General features: G+C 47.5%; 1 protein-coding gene across 1 annotated transcript in view; it reads left to right on the forward strand.

The window, feature by feature from the left end:
* THEMIS (thymocyte selection associated) overlaps positions 1-12,957 on the forward strand; it is a 73,238-nt gene that overhangs the window by 26,114 nt on the left and 34,167 nt on the right. The gene's annotated exons all lie outside the window — the stretch shown is intronic.

Below are 12,957 nucleotides of genomic sequence, written 5' to 3' on the forward strand. Positions count from 1 at the left end.
TGAAGGGAGAGATTTGAAGTGCCTGTATTTAAATCTTTATTAAGGGGAAGCATATGTTTTCACGATGTAAAGATAATTTTGCTCAGCTGGAAATTGCAGAATTAAGTTCACAGAGAGACAGGTTGTATTGAAATTTTTGAATTCATTGTTTTGCACTCACCCAGGTGGGAAATAGGTTTGGGATTAAAAAAGAAAAAAATAAGGCAGTTCTTCTAGAATAGAACTTGATGTTAAAAGAGAAGTGCCCGTTCTAGGACAATTTTCTTCATGTTTAACAAAGTAAGACAATGCATTTGTTCATTAATCTTTGCGTTGGGTCTGACTGAGATGGAATTGATTTTCTTCACACCAGTCTGTAAAGTACAGTAATTTCACGACCATAAGGCGCACCGGACTATAAGGCGCACCCCCCGGGAGCCGGCACATTTTGCAACTTTGTAGATCAGATAAGGCGCACCGGTCTATAAGGCGCACCGGGTTTTTTTTTGCAGCGAGGCTCCGCCCCCAGCTCCTCCCGCACGCTTGCTGGCCGAGGCCACGCCTCAATCCGGCAGCCATTGGCTCCCGGGCCTGCCTGTACCCGGCAGGGCCGGGCTATGCCCACCGCCGCTCCGTGCAGCATCCCCAGGGCCCCGCTGTTCCGGGAGTTCCCTGGCGCTCCGGGTGACCCAATGCCGGCAGGCTTGCCCCGTGCCGCCGCTGCCCCGATTCCAGCTGCTTGCCCCCTCCCCGCGTGGCAGCCGCTCCGATTCTGGCGGTTTTCCCCCTCTCCGCATGGCGGCCGCCGTGCTTCTGGGGGTTTTCGCCCCACCCGCGCGGCGACCGCCGTGATTCCGGGGGCTTTCGCCCCCCCCGCGTGGCGGCCGCCGTGTTTCCGGGGGCTTTCGCCCCGCCCGCGCGGCGACCGCCGTGATTCCGGGGGCTTTCGCCCCCCCCGCGCAGCGGCCGCCGTGATTCCGGGGGCTTTCGCCCCCCCCGCGCGGCGACCGCCGTGATTCCGGGGGCTTTCGCCCCCCCCGCGCGGCGGCCGCCGTGATTCCGGGGGCTTTCGCCCCCCCCGCGCGGCGGCCGCCGTGTTTCCGGGGGCTTTCGCCCCGCCCGCGCAGCAGCCGATCCGATCCCTGCGGCTTTCGCCCCCCCCGCGCAGCAGCCGATCCGATCCCTGCGGCTTTCGCCCCGCCCGCGCAGCAGCCGATCCGATCCCTGCGGCTTTCGCCCCCCCCGCGCAGCAGCCGATCCGATCCCTGCGGCTTTCGCCCCCCCCGCGCAGCAGCCGATCCGATCCCTGCGGCTTTTGCCCCCCCCGCGCAGCAGCCGATCCGATTCCTGCGGCTTTAACACCCCCTGCAAGGGAGCCGTCCCAATGTCGGCGGGCCGGCCCCGCGCGGGGGTGGTCCCGAAGCCGGCGGGTCCGCCCCGCGCGGGGGCGGCCCCGATGCCGGCGGGGGCGGCCCCGATACCGGCGGGGGCGGCCCCGATACCGGCGGGTCCGCCCCGTGCGGGGGCGGCCCCGATGCTGGCGGGACGGCCCGCGCGGGGGCGGCCCCGATGCCGGCGGGGGCGGCCCCGATACCGGCGGGGGCGGCCCCGAAGCCGGCGCGTCCGCCCTGCGCGGGGGCGGCCCCGATGCCGGCGGGGGCGGCCCCGATACCGGCGGGTCCGCCCCGCGCGGGGGCGGCCCCGATGCTGGCGGGACGGCCCGCGCGGGGGCGGCCCCGATGCCGGCGGGGGCGGCCCCGATACCGGCGGGGGCGGCCCCGAAGCCGGCGCGTCCGCCCCGCGCGGGGGCGGCCCCGATGCCGGCGGGGGCGGCCCCGATACCGGCGGGGGCGGCCCCGATACCGGCGGGTCCGCCCCGTGCGGGGGCGGCCCCGATGCTGGCGGGACGGCCCGCGCGGGGGCGGCCCCGATGCCGGCGGGGGCGGCCCCGATACCGGCGGGGGCGGCCCCGAAGCCGGCGCGTCCGCCCCGCGCGGGGGCGGCCCCGAAGCCGGCGGGGAGGCCCCGATACCGGCGGGTCCGCCCCGCGCGGGGGCGGCCCCGAAGCCGGCGGGTCCGCCCCGCGCGGGGGCGGCCCCGATGCCGGCGGGACGGCCCTGCGCGGGGGCGGCCCCGATGCCGGCGGGGGCGGCCCCGATACCGGCGGGTCCGCCCCGCGCGGGGGCGGCCCCGATGCCGGCGGGGGCGGCCCCGATACCGGCGGGTCCGCCCCGCGCGGGGGCGGCCCCGATGCCGGCGGGGGCGGCCCCGATACCGGCGGGTCCGCCCCGCGCGGGGGCGGCCCCGATGCCGGCGGGGGCGGCCCCGATACCGGCGGGTCCGCCCCGCGCGGGGGCGGCCCCGATGCCGGCGGGGGCGGCCCCGATACCGGCGGGTCCGCCCCGCGCGGGGGCGGCCCCGATGCCGGCGGGGGCGGCCCCGATACCGGCGGGTCCGCCCCGCGCGGGGGCGGCCCCGATGCCGGCGGGGGCGGCCCCGATACCGGCGGGTCCGCCCCGCGCGGGGGCGGCCCCGATGCCGGCGGGGGCGGCCCCGATACCGGCGGGACGGCCCGCGCGGGGGCGGCCCCGAAGCTGGCGCGTCCGCCCCGCGCGGGGGCGGCCCCGATGCCGGCGGGGAGGCCCCGATACCGGCGGGTCCGCCCCGCGCGGGGGCGGCCCCGATGCCGGCGGGACGGCCCGCGCGGGGGCGGCCCCGAAGCCGGCGCGTCCGCCCCGCGCGGGGGCGGCCCCGATGCCGACGGGCTCTCACTTCCGGGGTGGCAAATGTTGCAACTTTGTAGATCAGATAAGGCGCACCGGACTATAAGGCGCACTTCCGGTTTTGGGGGGAGATTTTAGTCAAAAGGGTGCGCCTTATAGTCGTGAAATTACTGTATTTTTTGTATTTTTGATGTAATCAGGGTTGATAACACACCAATCTTTTGGCTATTTTACAGCCATGCACCCACAGCATCAAGGCCTTCCTGATTTCCCAGTCTTTCCCAAGAAATTTGACTGGAGTTGGGCAAGAGGTTGGGAGAGGACACAGATGGGGGAGCTGACCAAAGTGATATTCCATGACACATAATACCATGTTCAGCAATAAAAACTGAGGGGGTGATTTGCCTAGGAAGATATCCATAGCTCACAGACTGGTCAGACAGCAGTCTCCTTGTGGGAGGTGGTGAGTGACTACCTCTGCATCATTGTTTTAGGGTTTTTCCCCCTCTTTCCTTCATTTCTTATCTGTATCTGAACCCAAGAGTTTTCTTGCTTTTGCTCTTACTATTCTCTCTCATGATGAGATCATCATCATGATGTCACGGTGGACTGAGCACTCTCTGTTATGATTGCTGTGCTTTAAATACAATGTAATTTATGTAATTATATTTTGGGGGATTCAGAGAAAGTTCATTTTTTGTGTGTTAGTATGAAACTCAAGTTGAATTGTAACCACTCTGAAAGGGCAGCGTTTGTGAGTACCTCTCCTTGCCTGCTGGGGGTGTTCCTCCTCTCATTCCCCAATTCCAAGCCCACATGCAGGTCCAAAGCTGCAGATAGATCCTGGGAGATGGTTACAACAGTCTGTAGGAGAATTGAATGGGTAAGATGGCTCCCTAAGATAAGCGCGCTACAGAAAAAGGGTGTGTCATTTTCTCCTATCTTTACTGCAGAAACATCTTCTAACTTTTACAATGAACATTGAGCAGCTTAAATAAGACATCCTGTTGTGCAAGGAAGGATACATAAGCAACTTGTCCGTGCTGCTAACAGGCAAGCAATCACCCTGTTACTGGCCAGGGTAAAGAACTGGGGGAAAATTCCCTGAAGCTGTGTTTCTGGTCAATCTGTACCCTTGTCAGGAGGATTCAAACCTCCTGCAGTTACTGATCGCTGTGTGTGCAGAAAAGCAGGTGGATGCTGACTCCAGATCATGCATAAGATAATATTTTCATAAAGTGAGAAGAGAGTATTTTCATAATGGCAGAATAGAGATGAGCTGAGGTCCTTTTGCACATTCATGAGTGAGAGCAACCTTAGACTGCAGCAGTCCAGACAAAGGAGACAATTTAAATACTGTTTCAGGAGACCCTTTTTAATTTTTTGGGGGGCAACTGCCTGTTATAAATAAATAATAACCTATAGTCAGAATGCTTGGAGTCATGCATATTGCAAATTTCCTCCCCTGGGAATGTGAAACAAGTAGAGATCCCTTATTCACTAGATTAAACATCCTGAGCTGTAACATATTGTGTTTCAAGTAGTGCAGAATGCATTATCTTTTCTACCCTGAGCACCATGAGTCCTCTGAGAAGATGTGGATGGTAGCAGCTAAGCTCTGCCTTGTCCCCTCTGCAGCGCTAGGGGAGATTGTGTTTTCTTTTTAAATGTATCAGGAATGTCTGAGGGTTCAGAAAGTCAGAAACTGTGCCAAACTGATAAATAGCCATCTTTGCATATTTTGTGACTATGCATAGGCTTATTTGCATAAATAACAGATGAGCGTCCTAATGAGCTGAACTTAAGCCTGTCAAGGTGGCAACCTGGGATAAGCTTTAGTGCTGCATGAGCTGCCACGCTCCTCCTGGTGCTTGGGGAGCTCTGGCTGCTTGCTGGAGAGTGGTGAATGGTTTCCTTGCACACCATTTGGGAAGTTCTGCTTGGTTTGGTGCTGCAGGATAAAATGCTGCTGCTGCATGGGCCCACAGAAGACTAAGATCTGTCTGGTTTTTGCCACTATCTGAGCATTATCTGTAAACGTGGGTCACCTTTACCTACAGCTTGTGCTTTGATAGCCTCAGCTCGCAGCAAAGCTCCAGCTGTCTCTTCCTGCTGTTCTCTGATCTTGGTAAGGAAGCTCAGGGCTGAAGGCTGCACTGTGTGCTTTTGGTTATGTGAGTCACTGGATTGTATGAGATTGGCATCCAGCGTGGAGTGGAACCTCAGACAGAACTGCCTCTGCTTGTGTGCAAGGTGCAATGCTGCAGAGACATGGATGTCTGCACAGTTCAGCAAAGTCCAGAGACAGCAGATGAATTCTCAAACGCGATGCAGCTGCATTAACCAAACACTCTGCCCAGTCTCTTCACAGGGCTAATTAAGTTGGCTCAGCTCTGCTGATACAGCTTTCACTTCCAGAACCTGGGATCTCTCCTCTGCCCTCCACAGCACAGCACAGACTTTCTCTTTCCCTCTCCTATGAGCATTTTGTTTGTGTAAGTAACACCCAGGCCATATATGTTTGCAATTTTGTATTACTTGCTAATTGAATTAGACAAACCCCAAGAAAATGCATGTAAATTAAACAAATGGGAAAAAAATAGCTTGTGTTGAGTGATGAAAATAATCTTATACTTCATACAGCAGATATCTATCTAATATTACTATCCAATAGCATATATTTATCCAATAGACAATACCTCTATCCACAAGCACCCTCAGCTGAGGACAGGAATGACATAACAACTTGTATCCTTTGTCTTGTGGTAAAATATATTTAAAAATTCACCAGAAATCTACATTCTCTTTGATAAAAGCGTTGGAATGAATTTCAGAGAGGGTTTTAACTGGTATGTAGAATTAAATGGTCATTCAGTTTCTGATTCATGAGCTTATCTAGAAAGTGAGAATGACCTAATAAAACCCTAAGCTAATGTTACTGATCTGAGAATGGAGCATTTCACCCTCTTGCTAAGTTGTTTCTGGAGAGAAGTTCCTGTGGGAGTACTCATTCAGGACCTCACTTTCCTGACATGAAAATTCATATAAAGGGAACAAACCAGATATGTCTGTTTTTTCCACACATTAGAAACACCACTGCAAATATGACAAACCAAGTTTTCACTTAATAATTTCCTTGAAAATAGTTTTCTAAAATTTCATTTTTGGCATGCTTGGAAACCTGCTGTTTCCTCCCCTTCAAGAAGATTCAAGCAGGAAAAGTTTTCTAGCTTTTTGCCTATCAGTTCAAGCAGTAAATATTCTACACATTTTAAGGTGTTAATTTATGTCTCTCAATTGTTTTGTATCAAGTTGAAACAAAGGGTCCACACCAAATATTGCTAAATGCAATCTTAATCAATGTATGAAAAGTCACAATTTAGCCTTGCACTCCTAAGACCATAAGGGCACTGCTTAAGGGACAAATTTCACTCCTGATAAGGAGTGAGAGAAGTTAGCTCCAACCAATTATCAATGGTCTGTTTAGCCATGTATCTAACCTGAGCAACAGTAGAATCAGTAAAATATCCACCAGTTGGATTGCTGCTAAATAACTTTATGAATGTGGAACTGGAAAAGTCAGTCAAAGTAGTAATCTGCTCATCTCTGGCAAGAAAGTTGAGAGAATTCCAGCCAAGGAAACTCGAATTTAATAAAATAGGAGCATCAGGGCATGATAGTTAATCGTCATTTTGTGCTAAGGTCCATTATCCTTTCAAAAGTCATTACAGTGTTAAGATACCAAGAACTTTCTTGCTTTCTTGCTTTTTATTTCAAAATTAAAATGAAATAAAAATTATCACTTCCATCTGGCTTTGCACTTCTACAAACTGAGCTATCAAAATCTGCCATTAACATATTTATCGCATCTGTCTTCACAGCAAAATGAAGACTTATCTGGAATTAAGTTGATAAGACATAAGCTGCATTTCTCAGCAAATGAGTTTTCCTGCAGTGCCTCCATTCTTTCCTTATAACTATTTCGTTTCTGCTTCTGGAGCATTTTTCACATTTTTGGCTCCTTTATAGAGTAGATTCAACACAAACATTTCTGCTGTGTAGCAAGAAATTAACCTTCCTAAACAAAAGCTTGTTAGAAAATGCACACTGGACAGCCAGGAAAATATAGGTAAGAACAGACTTCAGGAATTAACAATCTTCTGGCTCTAGAAATGAGCAAGAAAAAAGAGGTTCATTAGCAGATGCAGAATTGTGCATATGCAAACATAAGGGGGCAGGTTTCTCTCTGACAGGTGCAGCACTGTGGTTGCTGATGCTGCATCTGTGCTTCCTCTTCCTCCCTTTTTTTCCTGTTCCAACAGAAGAGGATGTTTTCCACTCCCTGGAATCTCACCTTCCACCTTCTCCTTCCCCCTCCTTCCCCACATCCTATCTATTGTTACTTCCTCTAATTTTCCACTAGCTTTGTAAGTCCCTAATAAATAACTTTCCTAATGGCAAGACTGGAAGTACAGCTCTACAAACTGAGGACCACCCCATACTGTCATTGTGACCAATTCCCTAAAGTGTCTCAAAATCCCATCCCCACCACAGCCTCATCTGGTGCATCAGGTGTGTGGGAACCAGTTCCCTCCAAGTCCTTGTGCTGCAGCTTCCCACTTCTCCAAGAACCATGTCCGCACTGTGCCATGGGTTCCTTTCCCTCCTAAAACCCTTTCTGTGACACACATGCCTGATTTCCCCCAGACCCATGTGTTTGGGTCCCCTCACACTAGACTTCTCATGTGCTCTTCTCCCCACCCTAACCTATATGATAGTGGTTCCTCAGTCCCCTGTACTGCTTTCAACAGGCTTGCCTTTTCCTGTTCCTTGCCCCTTCCGAGCACATCTCCACTTGTTGCTCTTCTCTCACGCAGTGAGCTGAAGCCAAGGTCACAGCATAGAGTGGGAGCTGCAGGGACATCTCAAGTTACACACAGGCTTTTGTCGCCTTCCCCAGCAGCTTGTATTCAAAACCTCAGCACAGGATCAGTCTCCTGCTAGGATCTTAGGGGAAAGCTGGAGCAGGGTGTAGGTGCTGACCAGTGTCAAGCAGTTTAATTTCCCTGTTGGCTGAACAGAGCAAGCTGAAGGATTTTGTATTGATGCCCTGCTGCAGAGATCCTTATAGCCATGTTTGGATCTGCTGGCCTGTGATAATTTTCTGGAAAGCCTGTCCACATCCTTAGACTATGTTGGGATGAAGACTACACATGTGCCATGCCACTTCATATCCTGGGGTTTTCCACAGAAGAAACCAAGAAATGCTGGCTGGAGACCCAGACTACTGGTTACGCTATGGACTCTGAATGAACCAACAGGAAGGGGTTAGAGAAACTAGAAACCCTGAAGCCCAAACTAATAAAGGACTGGCCTTTTCCTGGTATTCTCAGTATCCTCGTTTTCTTTTAAAAAATACCAGAAGCTTAAAATTTCCACAGAGAATCAAGTCTGAAGTAGGCACTTACTGTGCTTTGATGTTACTCTCAAAACCGAAACAGAGTGGGGAAGATATCAGTGTGCCTGCTAGAAGGACAGGCAGTACATAATTGCCTGAAGAAACAGCAGGGCAATCTGAGGTGTAAGTCTCATTGCAAAAAGGCATTAGTGATGCAGGAAATGCTGATATAGTACATGGAATTAAGGAAGGTACAGATGAACATTTGGATATGCTGACTGATGAAAATGCCAACTGGTTAAAAGCAAATTGCTTAATTTAGAGCTAAAAATGAATTACTTGGAGAACAAAGAAAAGAAATATAAAAATAAAGAGGATGCCCAGAAGAAATAAAAAATTGAACTACATGCAAATATAGAACCCTTGAAAAGAAGGAAAATCCTGAACAGTGTATGAGCAAAAAACCATTGATGTCAGTAAGGAAAGAGCTGGCTGGCACAATTTCTTCCTCTCTCACAGAAAGCATATAACATAATACAACACGTGACATAACAAAATCATATAATTATGAAGCAGGACCAAAAAAAAGTAGAAGAATAAATCTAAAATTCAAGGAGCCACTGCAGCAGAATAACTGTCTAAAAATAGAATTTGGGGAGTGGGAGCACAGAAATGTCTTTTTCTCAGCTGGGGTTCCAAGAAGCCTGACTTCCCACAAAGCTGTTCTGCAGGCTACATTTTACTGTTTGCCCTTCTCCTCACAGCAAGAAAATTGGAATATTAACTATGTAGATAGCTGGCTGTTGAAGCACTACCCATTATGGGTTGTATTTTTGACTTCTGTTTGGAAATCACTAGAGTTTTCCAGTTTAAAATGGCCAGAGATAATCTAAAGCACAGCAAATTTCCAGCAGGAAGCACAGCTCCCATACTCCTGCAATGTCCATCTGCAGCAGTGGCAGTGACCTGCCAGGCAGCTCCCAAGGATGCCATAGATGCTCTGGATGCTCTGGATGCTGTCAGGCTCTGGGCAGCTCCCAGGATCTCTGACTCCATCTCTGCTCAAACACCTTCAGGAGCTTTTCTGGTCTCTGAAAAGCCCAGAAAGCTGGTGTGGGGTGGCTGGTGTCCCTGCTAGTCCCCCTTTGGTCTCCATGTAGAAAGGTTAATTGGCACACATTTGAAATGAAGTTTTCCAGGCACTGTGTAATCAACTATTGTTGATATAGCCACTGCTAAAAAATTATGGAAAGAAAAAAAAGAAAAAGAAGGAGCTTCACTAAAGTCACTTAAGTGTTATTTGTGGTCAGTGTTAGGGACAGCCCTGACATTGCACATGTATTATGTATTCCTTCATTAAATTCAAGCTTTGGCAGTTAGCTGAGCATTCAGGTAATTAAACCATATGCTCCATGAAAAGAAATGAGAAAGTTACTGTCAGTGTGACAGCAGGGTCACATCCTAAAAGACCTGTAGTCGTGGTACACATTTTCCAGAGAGTCCTTGCAGTGAGGAATTTAGTGATTATCAAGAAACAGAGTGTAGAGAGAGTCATCAAATCCATTAAAATTTGTGATGACTGTTGAAGTCCTGGGCTTTCCTTCTTACTTTTTGAATATGTTAGTCCATAGACATGGCATAAAAAAGTATGATGGAGTGTTTAAGCGCTAAAAAATAATGCATTTATTATGGCTACCAAAAAAATTATTTTTTTTTCTTTATGCATAGAAGTGTATAATTTACACCAAACTTTTCCAAGGTATTTAACAACATTTTGGTCTCATTTTGCCTCAGAACATGATACAATTTTAATAGTAAATAGATGTCATGGCAGTATATTGTGATGTAGTGGTTCAGATTTTCTTTACGTTTTTTCTTTATTTTTTTCATACAGAATAATAAGGGAAGTAAAAATGCACAGGGTATTCAAATATGCTGTGATTCCTGTTAGTGCCACTGAAAAACCAGAGCAGTGATCCCAGGCTTGCAATGACTGTAGGCAGTGGTTTGTATCAATTGTCCACCTGAACTTGTGTGACAGAGTCCAAGCAGAGGGTCACAATAGGAGTCACTGGGGAGAAAAAAAGGAAAATAAAGAATAGTTTGTGGCATGGCATGGACCACCCTAATGGACAATTTTGGTGATGAATTCTGCTTAGACTCTGCTCTAGTTTGGACTCTTAATTACCTAGAGTTGAAATCTGATTAATAAACCAGGATAAAACTATTCCCAAAGCATCACTTTTAAACTTTAAATGTAAGAGTCTTTGAAAAGTAAATAATATTTTATGTGTGAAATAAGAAACCATATCTGGAAGTTACTTTTAGGGATCCATCTGTTTTGCGTAAGTGGTAAATGCATGTTCTGCAGTATTAATGAGGAAAAAATGGTTGAGTTTGCTTGTGAATTACTGCCATAAGAAGGGAAATGTGCCAAACAATTGAACAGTCACTCTGCAAGAAAATTCTGGCGTGTGAGGAGAGGGGTTCACAGGATCTCAGTAGGTCTAGTTTACATCACCACTTCTGTAAATGCTGCTTCAGTGACCACAAGCAAATCACATAAATATCGTTGCCTCCAGATACATGAAGAAATCACCAGGTGTGAAGAGGGATTGTGGATTCACAGCCCATTAGTTACTTTACATGGATGCTTAAAGCTCAGGTAAAAGCAAGATACATTGCCTCATTTTCAGTAAGGGTCAGAGATACCTCACATTTACTCTGGAGCAGTAACCACACAGACAGTTGCCATGGAGTATTAAATGAGCTGTAAATCCATGCTCATTTACTAGGTGGCAACTTGTTCATGTAGCTGTCTCCTCTATGTGGAATGGGACATGATGCTTCATTTTCACATCTTGGAGATTTGTATAGACATGAATGATTTTTCTATATATGCAGCATTTTGTACATTGGGTACTGCAATAACAATAACAGTATTATCATAAAAATAATATCAACAATGAAATTACATAATAATAATGCATTTTAGCCTTGTTTAAAGCTTTTAGCTGGAAGTGTATCGACAAAAGAGGTGGAAAAACTAAGAGACAGTTGTCTAGGACAGTTGTGGATTCTGAAGTATTTTGTGTGTATTTAAACAAGGAAGAAACAAGAAAGAATAACTTATTTGAGAACTTATATCATAGCAAGGTGTTAACCCAGAGGCTCGCTAACACTTTTGAGGGATCACCCTTTTGTTAACCACTTCATAGTTTATTCTGATAACAGACACAGGTCTTTGTGCTTGTCTTCTGCATCTGCTGTGGTGCATCTTGTGTCTTTAGACTTGTCTTCACCACTTGGCTTACAGAAGGTAGCAGTTAGTTTCAAGACAAAAAGAGTTATAGCTGGAAAGTCAGATGTTTCTTATAATGCCTCCATAAATTTCCCCAGCTTGTGGGACTTTGATAGATGATAATATTAAACTAAGAGTTCCATGTTAAAGGTTAGTTTGTGCAAGTACAAAAGGTGTCAGCAAGGGAAGAAAATGAGGAAAAAGATAGCTACAATATAGGTTACATCTATCCAGCTAGTGAGTAAGCTAGCTAGCTCTCTGTCTATATGTATCTATATATCTATATAGATATATAACTACGTATCTATATATCTATTGTATCTATATAGCATCTATATATCTGTATCTTATATTGATGCATCGTACTTTTATAAAAAGTAGTCAAACATAACTGATGATATATAAATAAATGCTGGACTAAAACGGTTTTTTTAAGTCAACCTGACACATGATTTATGGCACTTGCAGTGATGGAAGAGCACCTCCATTTGGGTGGAAGAGCGGATTAAGAAAGTCAGCTAGGAAGGAGAAATTGAGAAATAGTGAAACAGAAAAAACAGAATATCCAGCCACATTCTATCAAAGTGTGAAATGGGATGGGAAAGCAGAATTTATGTAGGATAGAGAGAATTGCATTTTTGTTATGAAAAGGCTGAGGGTGAGCACTTCTCTGTCTGAAAATGTTCTTTTCCCCTTGCGAATATCTTAATTCATTACCATCCTGCCCTCATTGTCTCTCATATAAAAGTGGAAAGCAGTGTAATGTAAAAAAATCTACTCTGTTTGAACCAGCTGAATGCATAAATACATGGTGACTAACATGAAATATCTGGTCTTTATCTGTTCTTTGCACCTCGCTGAACACACAGACCAGAGGTGTCTAGGTCTCCTACTTTTACTCCAACATTTGATGGTGTGAACACCCAGGCTATCAACATCCTAAATCATTCATACTCTTTCTCTGTTCTCATGGTTTGAGCAATAGGAATATGGATGCAAAAACATGTGAGCTAGAAGGAAAACAGAAACTAAATCCTCAAACAGTAAGCTTAGATTTTGCATAAGGCTTCTCATTAGTTTGCATCTTCAGACAAAAATAGAGATAAAATCATCTCATGAAATATTGAAACCACTTCTGCCCATATGAATAGCTGAATGTGAAACATCTTGGTCTACCCTCTGAAACGGAAAATAAATCTTCTTATGAATGCTATGAGTTATTGAATAATAATATGGCAGTAGTCTAATGCTGCTATTGTTGAACCTAAATGAAAAACCTTATTAATCATGGATTTGACAGCTCATTCAGTTATAATAATGTTTCCTGTCAATCCAAGCTCTCATTATAATTGGGTCTTACTTAGAAAGGAAGATGCTCCATTGACTGCTCAGATGGAGAAAAATACAGGTTTGAAAATGAAAATATCAGTCTGAATTCTGTTTCCAGGGAGCCTGCTTATGCATTTACAAGTTGGATAACACTTTAATCCTTGCTGTGTGTCACATTTGGATGTTACTATAATAAGATTCTCTCACTGACTAGACACCAGCTCTAC

The sequence above is a fragment of the Catharus ustulatus genome, chromosome 3 (genome assembly GCF_009819885.2).
Source record: "Catharus ustulatus isolate bCatUst1 chromosome 3, bCatUst1.pri.v2, whole genome shotgun sequence".
NCBI lineage: Eukaryota > Metazoa > Chordata > Aves > Passeriformes > Turdidae > Catharus > Catharus ustulatus.